Genomic DNA, 11,532 nt, shown 5'->3' with positions numbered 1-11,532 from the left:
GGGGTCACACTGCCAGGAGCCTTGTGAAGAGGGCAGTTTTCATGCTAGAAGTCTGGTTCATTGGGAACTGAGCTGGACAGATAGCTGTTAACATTTAAAAAACACACATTTTTATTTTTTAATGTTGTAAAATATAAAATCTACCATTTTAACCATTTAAAAAAAGTACGCAGTTCAGTGGCAGTGAGCACATTCACGCTGTGTATCACCACCATCCATCTCCAGAACTTTCTCATCCTCCCACACTGAAACTCTGTATCCATTAAACAGTAAACTCTCCCTCCAGCCCCTGGTAACCACCATTCTTCTTTCCTGCCCTATGACTGACTATTCTAGGAAGCTCATTAAAAAATGCATATTAATTAGACAAGTATTATAGAAATACATTCTTGTAAAAAAGATGCAAACATGACACCTAAGGCTAGACTAACTGCCCGTCACCTGGCTTAGTGATTACGTGCAGAGGCTACCGTTGTTACTTTAGAGTTTTGGACTCCAAATCATTTCTGTGAATCTGTGATTTCTGTGAATCTACATACAGATGTGCTCTCAGAAAATAAGTGATTTCTTTTCCCCCACATAAATGGTACTGTATGCAGCATTCTGCAACTTGAGCTTGCTTTTTTTTTTAAACCCAATATATTTTGGAGGACTTTCCAAATTAACAACATAGGACTACGTTCATTTTAACTGCAGCAGGATCAGCGGGAGGGCTGGTTAAAACACAGGCTGCTTTGCCCTACCCTGGAGTTTCTCATTCAGCCAGATGGGGGCCAAAGAATGCGTCCCACGTGATGCTGCTGCTGCTGCTGTTACGGCTGCGCTTCGGAGAACCACTGGTGCCATTTCCTGATCGATAGATGCTTGAGGTGCTTCCTGTTTCTCAGTAAAGTGAAGTTGCGGCGACCTCGTGCCTGCCTTCTGTGCACCTGTGCCAGCATCTTTCTCAGGTGGGTAAGGAGAGGTGGAATTCTGGTCACAGGCTACATGTACCTTAAATTTCAATAGATTCCATCAAATTGCCTCTCAGTATGGCTGTAACAATTTATAGATGAGCTTCCACACAATATTTTACCCAAGTTAAAAATAAATCCTGGCCGGGTACGGTGGCTCATGCCTGTAATCCCAACACTTTGGGAGGCCGAGGCGGGCGGATCACCTGAGGTCAGGAGTTCGAGACCAGCCTAGCCAGCATGGCGAACTCCTGTCTCTACTAAAAGTACAAAAATTGGCCGGGAATGGTGGCGGGCATCTGTAATCCCAGGAGAATTGCTTGAATCCGGGAGGCGGAGGTTGCAGTGAGCCGAGATCGCGCCACTACACTCCAGCCTGGGCCACAAGAGGGAGACTTTGTCTCAAAAAACAAAAAACAAAAAACGAAAAGCAAATCCTATGGGAATTTTGATTGGGCTTGTGATAAGCCAATAGGTTAATTTACAATTGATTTCTTTTTGTTTGTTTGTTTGAGATGGAGTTTTGCTCTTGTTACCCAGTATGGAGTGTAGTGGCATGATTTCGGCTCAGTGCAACTTTCTTCTCCCGGATTCAAGCAATTCTCCTGTAGCCAGGATTACAGGCGCCCGCCACCACGCCTGGCTCATTTTTGTATTTTTAGTAGAGACGGGGTTTCGCTATGTTGGCCAGGCTAGTCTCGAACTCCTGACCTCAGGTGATCCGCCTGCCTCGACCTCCCAAAGTGCTGGAATTACAGGCATAAGCCACTGCGCCTGGCCAAGAATTGATTTCATTACGGAATATTATAACATTAAAATGTACTTTTCTCACATGATAGTAATACAATGATGATGATTTTTTAAAATTGGGAAATTGCGGCTCTTCTGCCTCTGGCTGGAGTCATGACGCTGGAAGAAATGATCTCATTGCTCCTTTAGGAGTGTGTATATCTGAACATTCCAGTTTGGGCAACATTGATAAGGTTTGTTCACATGATACTTACCACACTCTTACCTCATGAATGAATGATTTTGTGTGTTTATTTCGAACTTCAGTTTCATAGGATAGGGAAGGAGTAGGGGGTCTACAAGGGTGGGGAGGGTATCTTCAATAGGAGAGGTGTTTTTTTTTGTTTGTTTTTTTGCCACTCTCTCACAGCTGGGTGTTCAGGGCCCTGCATTTGACACAGTGTTGAATGTCCCTAGGAGGGGGACTATGGCATAGGGATGAGTAGGGAGACACAGTTGAGCAACTAATTAGGATGTGAGGTAGAATGAGTCATTAACTTTCACCAGTGAAGCCATTACAGTCATGACAAAAAAGAAATTGATCTATTAAGAGCCAGGGATCTAAATGATTTTAGGATTTGAGGGAGGGCCTTCTAGGAAGCAAGAGTGATGAAAGTGAAAGACAAATAGGTCCGTTCTAGAAATTTGCAACTTGAGCATTTTAGAACTGAGGTCCTTGATTGGTTGGAAATCAGGTGTAAGAGATTATCTAGTGGTAAGCAACCAAAATGAGTTTTAATGAGTGGAGAGCGTATGGCAAATTCTTTTCAGGTGTTTCCAAATGATCCTTTCTCCCTCACTAGACCTTGTTTTTTATTTTTTTCCTTTTCTTTTGAGACAGGGTCTCGCCCTGTTTTTCAGGCTGGAGTGCAGTGGCATGATCATGGCTCACTGCAGCCTCGGACTCCCAGGCTCAAGTGATCCTCCTGCTTCAGCCTCCCGAGTAGCTGGGACTATGGGCATGCACCACCATGCCTGGCTAGTTTTTAAATTTTTTGTAGAGTTGGGGTCTTGCTAAGTTGCCCAGATTTTGAACTCCTGGGCTTAAGCAATCCTCCCTCCTTGGCCTCCCCAAATGCTGGGATTACAGGCGTGAGCCACTACAGCGGGCTGACGTTCCATTTTTGGATTTTGGAGTGCACACGTGTGTATTGGCTTTTTGCTGTTCCTTGGATTTGGTGAATTTAGGGGAAGCACGACCAGGTTGCTACAATTGTATTTTTTCTCATCTTCACCAGGCTTGTCGGGATTGTCCAGGTTACTTTCTCTGGTTAGAAGTATAATACAAACGTCAATATAAAAAGCATCCACTAGGTGCCAGTCTTGCTTTGTGCAAATTTCCTTTTATCCCAGCCTTCTGGGAGAGCAGTTGGTTCCGGCCTCCTCCTGTCTAAACTCCCGTGGAGGGTGGGGATGTGAGCTTTCTGCGCGCCAGCCCTCTGGGATTGGCTGAGAGAATCTCCAAAGTGCTTCCAGCTCTTTTCTGGTGTCCAAGTCCTGAAGCGGAACCTGAATGACTGTAGCCCAGCAGCAGGCATGATGAGAGGGGCCTGGAGGGAATCCTGATGGGAGGAGATCGAGTCTCCAGGTGGTGGCTGCACCTCCAGTTTCCCTGGCCTGGCTGTACCCTCCCTGGACCTGACCAAACTCCCCACCGGGCTACAGATGCTAACCCGAAAAAGTGCCCAGCTGTCAAGAGAAGCTGCAGCAGCTCTTTAGTCTGACACAGTTGCTGAGGATAGGAAGCTTGAATTGATGTTTCCCCCTCCTTATGTCCTTAAAAAGTGAAGTAATAGTAAGCCAAAATAAGAAAGAAATTAACCACATCATACACCAACTGCATCAATTTCCCCATAGACTTTGTCCATGAAATCCAGGAGTTTACATATGTCAATGATAGTGGGGAAGAGGGAGAAGAATATGGTTTTTCACTTCTTTTCCCAACTTAGGAAAATTTCAAATATACAGGAAAGTTAAAAGAATAGTATAGGCCGGGTGCGATGGCTCACGCCTGTAATCCCAGCACTTTGGAAGGCCGAGGGGGGCGGATCACAAGGTCAGGAAATCATGACCATCCTGGCTAACATGCTGAAACCCCATGTCTACTAAAAATACAAAAAATTAGCCGGGCGTAGTGGCGGGCGCCTGTAGTCCCCAGCTATTCAGGAGGCTGAGGCAGTGAACCTGGGAGGCGGAGCTTGCAGTGAGCTGAGATCGTGCCACTGCACTCCAGCCTGGGCGACAGAGTGAGACTCTGGCTCAAAAAAAAAGAAAAAAAAGAATAGTATGATGATCTGTATATACACACCACTTAAAGTAAAACACTGTTGATATAGTCATACGACCCTTAACAACGGGGATATGTTCTGAAAGATGTTGTTAGGTGAAATTGTGTCATTGTGAGAACATCAAAGAGTGTACTGACATAAACCTGGGTGGCACAGCCCGCTACACATGTGGGCTATATTATGTAGCCTACATTGTTTCTAGGCTATAAACCTGGACAGCATGTTCCTGGACTGAGTACTGTAGGCAGTTGGAACACAGAGAGATGTGTGTATCTAAACAGAGAAAAAGCCAAGTAATACGCTATTGTATCATAATCTTATGGGACCACCGTCGTATATGTGGTCCAACATTGACCAAAATGTCATTATGCAGTCCATGACTATATTTGGCTATATTTTTCTTCATCTATATTTGTGTGCATATATTTATTTTTGCTGATCTACTAGAAAGTAAACTGAAGGCATCATAACACTTCTAACTACTTCAGGGTGACGTGCCTACAAATTATGACTCCTGCATAACTACAATACCATTCTTATATCTCTGAAGCTCCAAACCGTAATTCCCTAATACCATCCTCCTGTCTAATTATTTAATATTATTTAATTTTTAATTTTTTTTTTGAGGCAGAATCTTGCTCACTCTGTCACCCAGCCTGGAGTGTAGTAGTAGCACGTTAATATTCAGTTTCTTTTCAAATCAGGATCCAATCCACACTCACTCACTGGGTTTGTTTGTCAAGTCTCCTTTAGTTACTTTTGCTCTAAAACGGTCTCTTACCCTCTTGCCCCCTTAGTTTTATCTGTAACAATGACACACTGAGGAGACCAGGCCAGTTGTCTTGCAGAATGAGCCACATGCTGGATTAGATCATTTCCCTAAGTGAGTTTAACTCATTCCTGTACCCTCTGTATTTTCTATAATCTGGAAGTTGTACCTCGGAACTACCTAGTACAACTTTCTGTGATGACAGAAATGTTCTCTGTGCTGTCCAAAATGGAACTCATTCACCGCAGGTGGCCAGTGAGCACCTAACATGTATCCAGTGTGGCTGAGTGACAGAATTGTTAATTTTATGTCATTTTCACTAATTTACGTTTAAATAGCCACATGTAGCTAGTGGCTATGGTCTGAAACAGCATAGGTCTTAAGCTTGATTCGATTTGACAAGACATCAAAGGTGATGCTGTATACTTCATACCGGAACACACCAAGAGGCAAGATAATGACAAAGTCTTTCTTTTTCTTTTTTTTGGTTTGAGTATGATGTTTAGCATAAGATAGAGTGGCTTGGCAGAGTTGGTGCAAAACTAAAGAGAACCAGATTCAGTTCTAGTCAGTGAGTTAGCAGCCTAGGGTCAAAAAAATTGACCCTGCTGTCCTGAGTCCTCTGAGGCCCTCTGCACATCACCAGCTAGAAGCTCCGAGACTGATATGCCACTACTTGGAGGCTTGGGTAGAATCCAAGTGTCCTCAGTTTCCAGAGTGACAAGAGACTGGCCCCAGCCATCAGAGCAGTAGACAAAGGCTTTTGTTTAAAAAAAGCTTTGAGGTATAATTTATTATTTAATTTTTAATTTTTTTTGAGGCAGAATCTTTCTCACTCTGTCACCCAGGCTGGAGTGTAGTAGCGTGAACTCGGCTCACAGCAACCTCCGCCTCCTAGGTTCAAACGATTCTCCCACCTCAGCCTCCCAAGTACCTGGGATTATAGGCGCCCGCCACCATGCCCGGCTAATTTTTGTATTTTAGTAGAGATGGGGTTTTACCATGTTGGCCAGGCTGGTCTCGAACTCCTGATCCTGATCTTAAGTGATCTGCCTGCCTTGGCCTCCCAAAGTGCTGGGATTACAGGCATGAGCCACTGCACCCGGCATGAGGTGTAATTTATAATCAATAACAATATTTTAAGTGTAAAGGTCAATGAGTTTCAACAAATGTCTACACCTGTATAGTCACAACACAATCCAGATACAGAAAATTTCTATTATCCCAAAGATTCCCTTGTGCACCTTCCCAATTAATCCCAAACGCCCCTCTTTTCCACAAGTCTGAGGAAACCAGTGATATACTTTCTATCATTATGGAATAAGTGTCTTTGCTTCAGCTTCATATAAATAACATCATACAAAGATACTCTTTGTTTTTTCTCCAACTACAATTACTTTAAGTCCCTGAAACAATATTTCCTTACAACTTAAGTAGTTTTTACAGTAGTGACATTTATCATTGATGGGATTTGCTTGTTTAATATGACTATAGTCAGAAGGGAAGTTGGGCCTATTATTCTTCCAGAAATTAAAAAAAATCATCATTAAGGAAGAGAAAGATTTATATCATCTTTTTGGGACATGTAAGTCTCACAGTTGGAGAATTTGCGGATATTGCTATATACACTATATATACATACATAGTTTTTTTTTTTTTTTCGAGACAGAGTCTCGCTCTGTCACCCAGGCTGGAGTGCACTGTCATGATCTCGGCTCACTGTAACCTCCATCTCCCGGGTTCAAGCAATTCTCCTGCCTCAGCCTCCCAAGTAGCTCGGATTACAGGCATGTGCCACCATGCCCAGCTAATTTTTGTATGTTTGGTAGAGACGGAGTTTCAGCATGTTGGCCAGGCTGGTCTCGAACTCCTGACCTCATAATGCACCCACCTTGGGCTCCCAAAGTTCTGGGATTATAGGCGTGAACCACCGTGCCCAGCCTACATATTTACTCGTGATTCTGGTTTTCCAATGACGGATCCTCCATGTTTTTGAGATTTATTGGTGTTGCATGTGTTTGTAGTTTGTCCTTATTGCCAAGTGGTATGTCTTGGTATGGATATGCCACAAGTTGTTTATCCCTTCTGCTGGTGGAGATCTGCATTGTTTCCAGTTTAGCATTGAAAGGTAGACTTTCCCTCTATACACTGCTTTAGTTGCACCCCATAAATTTTGATTCCCTCTCCCTCTGCCTCTCTGTCTCCCTTTCCCTTCCCTCCCCTCCCCTTCCCTCCCTTTTCCTCCCCTTCCCTCCCCTTTCCTCCTTCCCTCCTTTCCTCCCTCCCATCCTCCCTCCCTTCCTTTTCTCTGTCTCCAGGGTCTCACTCCATTGCCCAGACATCTCTCTGAAGCCCGGACCTCCTGGGCTCAAGTGATCCTCCCACCTTAGCCTCCTGAGTAGCTGAGACTACAGGTGTAAGCCACCACACCTGGCTAATTTTTAAATTTTGTTTTTTGTAGAGTTGGGGTCTCCCTATGTTGCCCAGGCTAGTCTTGAACTCCTGGGCTCAAGTGATCTTCCCACCTCAGCCTCTGAAAATGCTGAGTTACAGGCATGAGCCCCTAGCCTGTGGTGTTTTCATTTTAAGAATTCAGTTCTTAGTATTATTTAATTTTTCCTCCTCTTGTTTTTCTCCTTTGACTCCTGGATTATTTAAACGTGTGATTTTAAATTTCCAAATATATGAGGATTTTCCAAAGATCTTTTTGATATTTCTGATTAATTTTGTTCTAAGAGAACATATTTTATAGGATTTAATCCTTTATATTTATTGAGATTTGTTTTATGACTCAGTGTATGATCTATCTTGGCAAATGTTTTTGTTTTTCTTTCGTTTTAGAGATGAGGTCTTGCTCTGTCACCCAGGCTAGAGTGCAGTGGTGCCATCAGAGTTCACTGCAGCCTCCAACTTCTAGTCTCAAGTGATCCTCCTGCCTCAGCTTCCCAAGTAGCTAGGACTACAGGCATATGCCACCACACCTGGCTAACTTTTAATGTTTTTTTGTAGAGATGAGGTCTTGCTTATTTGCCCAGGCTGGTCTTGAACTACTGGCCTCAAGTGATCCTCCTGTCCTCCCGCCTTGGCTTCCCAACATGCTGGGATGACAGCCAAGGCATGCAGTGCACCTAGCTGGTGAAGGTTTCTTATGTACTCGAAAAGAATGTGTACCTGGCCGAATGCGGTGGCTCATGCCTGTAATCCCAGCAGTTTGGGAGGCTGAGGTGAGCGGATCACCTGAGGTCAAGAGTTCAAGACCAGCCTGGCCAACATGGTGAAAACTTCTCTCTACTAAAAATACAAAAATTAGCTGGGCATGGTAGTGTGCGCCTGTAGTCCAAGCTGCTTGGAGGTTGAGAAAGGAGAATTGCTTGAACCCAGGAGGTGGAGGTTGCAGTAAGCCAAGATCGCGCCATTGCACTCCAGCCTGGGTGACAGAGCAAAAACTCCATCTAAAAAGAGAAGAATGTGTATCTGCTATTGATGGGTGCAATGGTCTGTAAATATCAATGGAATCAAATTGCTTGATAGTGTCATGCAGGTTTTCTACTTTTTGTATCTACTTCTCCCATTAATTACTGAAATAGGCCTATTAAAGTATTCAAATCTCAATATACATTTGTCTGTTTTTCCTTCAATTCTGCCAGTTCTTGCTGCATGTATATTATGCTTTGTTATTGGGTATATTCACATTTAAGACTGTTACATCTTCTTGATGAATTGACCCTTTTGACATTATGAAATGTCCATCTTTATACCAGGGAACGCTTCTTGTTCTAATGTCTACTTTGTCTAATGTAGCCACTCTGGTTTTTCAAGTGGCTTCTTATTTGTATGATGTATCTCTTTTTTTTCCTCTTTATCTGTGTTTTTAATTTCAAAGTGTTTTTCTTGTAAACAGCACCTAATTGGGTCTTGTTTTTTTTTTTTTAATTTTAATTTTTAGTTCTGGGTTACATCTGGAGGATGTGCAGGTTTGTTACATAGGTAAACGTGTGCCACGGTGGTTTGCTGCACAGATCAACCCATCACCTAGATATTAAGCCCAGAATGCATTAGCTATTTTTCCTAATGCTCTCCCTCCCCCCACCCAACCTCCCAGCAGGCCCCTTCCATGTGTTGTTCCCTTCCCTGTGTCCATGTGTTCTCATTGTTCACCTCCCATTTATAAGTGAGAACATGTGGTGGTTGGTTTTCTGTTCCTGCATTGGTTTGCTGAGGATAATGGCTTCTGGCTTCATCCATTTCCCTGCAAAGAACATTATCTCATTCCTTTTTATGGCTGCATAGTATTCCATGGTGTATGTGTACCACCTTTTCTTTATCCAGTCTATCACGGATGGGCGTTTGGGTTGATTCCATGTCTTTGCTATTGTGAATAGTGCTGCAATGAACATATGTGTGTATGTATCTTTATAATAGAATGATTTATATTCCTTTGGGTATATACCCAGTAATGGGATTGCTGGGTCCAATGGTATTTCCGGTTCTAGATCTTTGAGGAATCCCCACACCCTCTTCCACAATGGTTGAACTAATTTACGTTCCCATCGACAGTGTAAAAGCTTTCCTATTTCTTCACAACCTCACCAGCGTCTGTTGCTTCTTGACTTTTTAATATTTGCTGTTCTGACTGGTGGGGTTTTGTTTTTTTATCCAATTGAACTCTTCCTTTTAATTGGAATGTTTAGACTATTTTCATTAGTTTAGTTACCAGTTTGATTGGGATTAAGTGTGCCACTTTGCTATTTCTTTTCTATTCGTCTCATCTGTTTTTATTGCCCTTTTCCCCCTTCTCATGACTTTTGGATTGAATAGTTTTAAAATTTCACTGCATCTTCACTATTGGCTTGTTGTTAGCCCTGCTCCTTTGTATTGTTGTTTTAGTGATGGCTCTGGGGTTTCTCATGTGCGTCGCCATGTGCATGGCCTTTCCCGTTCCCTAGTGAAGGCCCCAAGTTATCAACAGGGGTCCCTCTTTCTGAGTAGTTGGAACTCAGATGCCGTGTAAGCCCTGGGAACCCTTTAGCTCACTGTTTCTCAGCAGCTCTTTGCCTGGCTTCCTGGAATTGTACCCTCTTGTGCACATCTTAGCGTGGAGTGAAGACTCAAGAGGACTCCCATGCAGACTTTTGGTGTTTTTTAAGAAAAGGCTTTCTGCCTACCTCCCTCTTCTCTAAGAGCTCTGCCATATGACTTCCACTGCCTCAACTGTTCTGGATTCCAATTTCTGTCTCCTCAGTACCACTAGATTGGGATGCCCCTTCCCTGCTTCATGGTCTAGAATGCCTGATTCCTGGAGGCCTCGCTTCCTCTGCTACCCTTCTCTTAGGAATTGCAGGGCTGCCTGTAGTCCAGTGTCTGAAAATAATTGTTTCACACTTTGTCCAGTTTTCTCATTGTTTCTTCTGAGAGGGTATTTGGTCCATGTTATTCCATCATGTCAGAAACAGAGGGCTCACTTAGCTTATTTTTTTTTGAGACAGTCTCCCTCTGCCCCCCAGGCTGGAGTGCAGTGGCACGATTTTTGGCTCAATGCAACCTCTGCCTCCCGAGTAGCTGGGATTACAGGCGTGCGCCACCACGCCTGGCTAGTTTTTGTATTTTTATTAGAGACAGGGTTTCACCATGTTGGCCAGGCTGGTCTCAAACTCCTGACGTCAGGTGATCCGCCTGCCTTGGCGTCCCAAGGTGCCAGGATTACAGGCGTGAGCTTATTTAATTTTTTTCCTTTTTATTTATTTATTTATTTTTGAGATGGAGTCTCGCTCTGTCACCAGGCTGGAGTGCAGTGGCGTAATCTCAGCTCACTGCAATCTCCACCTCCGGGGTTCAAGCGATTCTCCTGCCTCAGCCTCCTGAGTAGCTGGGACTACAGGCGCACACCACCACGGCCAGCTAATTTTTGTATTTTTAGTAGAGATGGGGTTTCACCATGTTGGCCAGGATGGTCTTGATCTCCTGACCTCATGATCTACCCACCTCAGCCTCCCAAAGTGCTGGGATTACAGGTGTGAGCCACCGTGCCTGGCCAAATTATTGTAATAATTTAAGAATGTATATAAATAATCCATGTTTACAGTAGAAAATCTTGAAATAACAATTGCAACAAGAATTACCCACAATCCCCTGCATCCCAATGTAGGCAAAATTAATGTTTTAGCATATATCCTTCCCGACCTTTTTAATGTGTATATGTATCTATAAATATAAAAATAAGACCATATCATCGGCACCACATGATGGTTTATAATGGCTGCCTACTCCCCAAGAGCACAGGAGAAATGGCACCCATTTTTCATGTGTATTATGACAGCTCATGAGTTTCATAGGAAAGCCTACTGCATTTCAGAGATGTTTGCAAGACTCTGGACTTGAGAAATTTCATATGTAAAAGAAAGCCATATAGGTTTTATTTTTTAAAGTCTGCAAGTCTGCAAATGTAAAAAGTTTCAAGAGGAAGAATTTTATTTCATTAGAAAAAAGGAAAGCGGCAGCTTTTACATTACATTTTTAGCCTCCCAAGGTGCTCAACATCAAATGCATTGTAGAAGTGAATGGGCATAAACAGATAACATTTCCAAAATAGATGATCAGATTTCAAGAAATTTGCCAAAGTCTAGACTTTATTAATTTGGATCTTGTAAAACTTTAAAAAACCCTGCACTTTGGGAGGCCAAAACAGGAAGACTTCTTGAGCCCAGGAGTTTGAGACCAACCTGGGCAACATAGT

The 11,532-nt window shown here is 43.2% G+C and overlaps 1 protein-coding gene across 1 annotated transcript in view; it reads left to right on the top strand.

The window, feature by feature from the left end:
• Positions 1 to 822: 822 nt before the first annotated feature.
• Positions 823 to 11,532, top strand: part of TOGARAM2 (TOG array regulator of axonemal microtubules 2) — a 96,276-nt gene continuing 85,566 nt past the window's right edge. The window contains exon 1 of the mRNA XM_055108101.2: positions 823 to 950. The gene's annotated coding sequence lies outside the window, so the exon portion shown is untranslated. The remainder of the gene's footprint in view (positions 951 to 11,532) is intronic.

The sequence above is a fragment of the Pan paniscus genome, chromosome 12, assembly GCF_029289425.2.
Source record: "Pan paniscus chromosome 12, NHGRI_mPanPan1-v2.0_pri, whole genome shotgun sequence".
Taxonomy (NCBI): domain Eukaryota; kingdom Metazoa; phylum Chordata; class Mammalia; order Primates; family Hominidae; genus Pan; species Pan paniscus.
The sequence above is the reverse complement of the archived record's forward strand: the minus strand, read 5'-3'. Positions and strand labels throughout refer to the sequence as shown.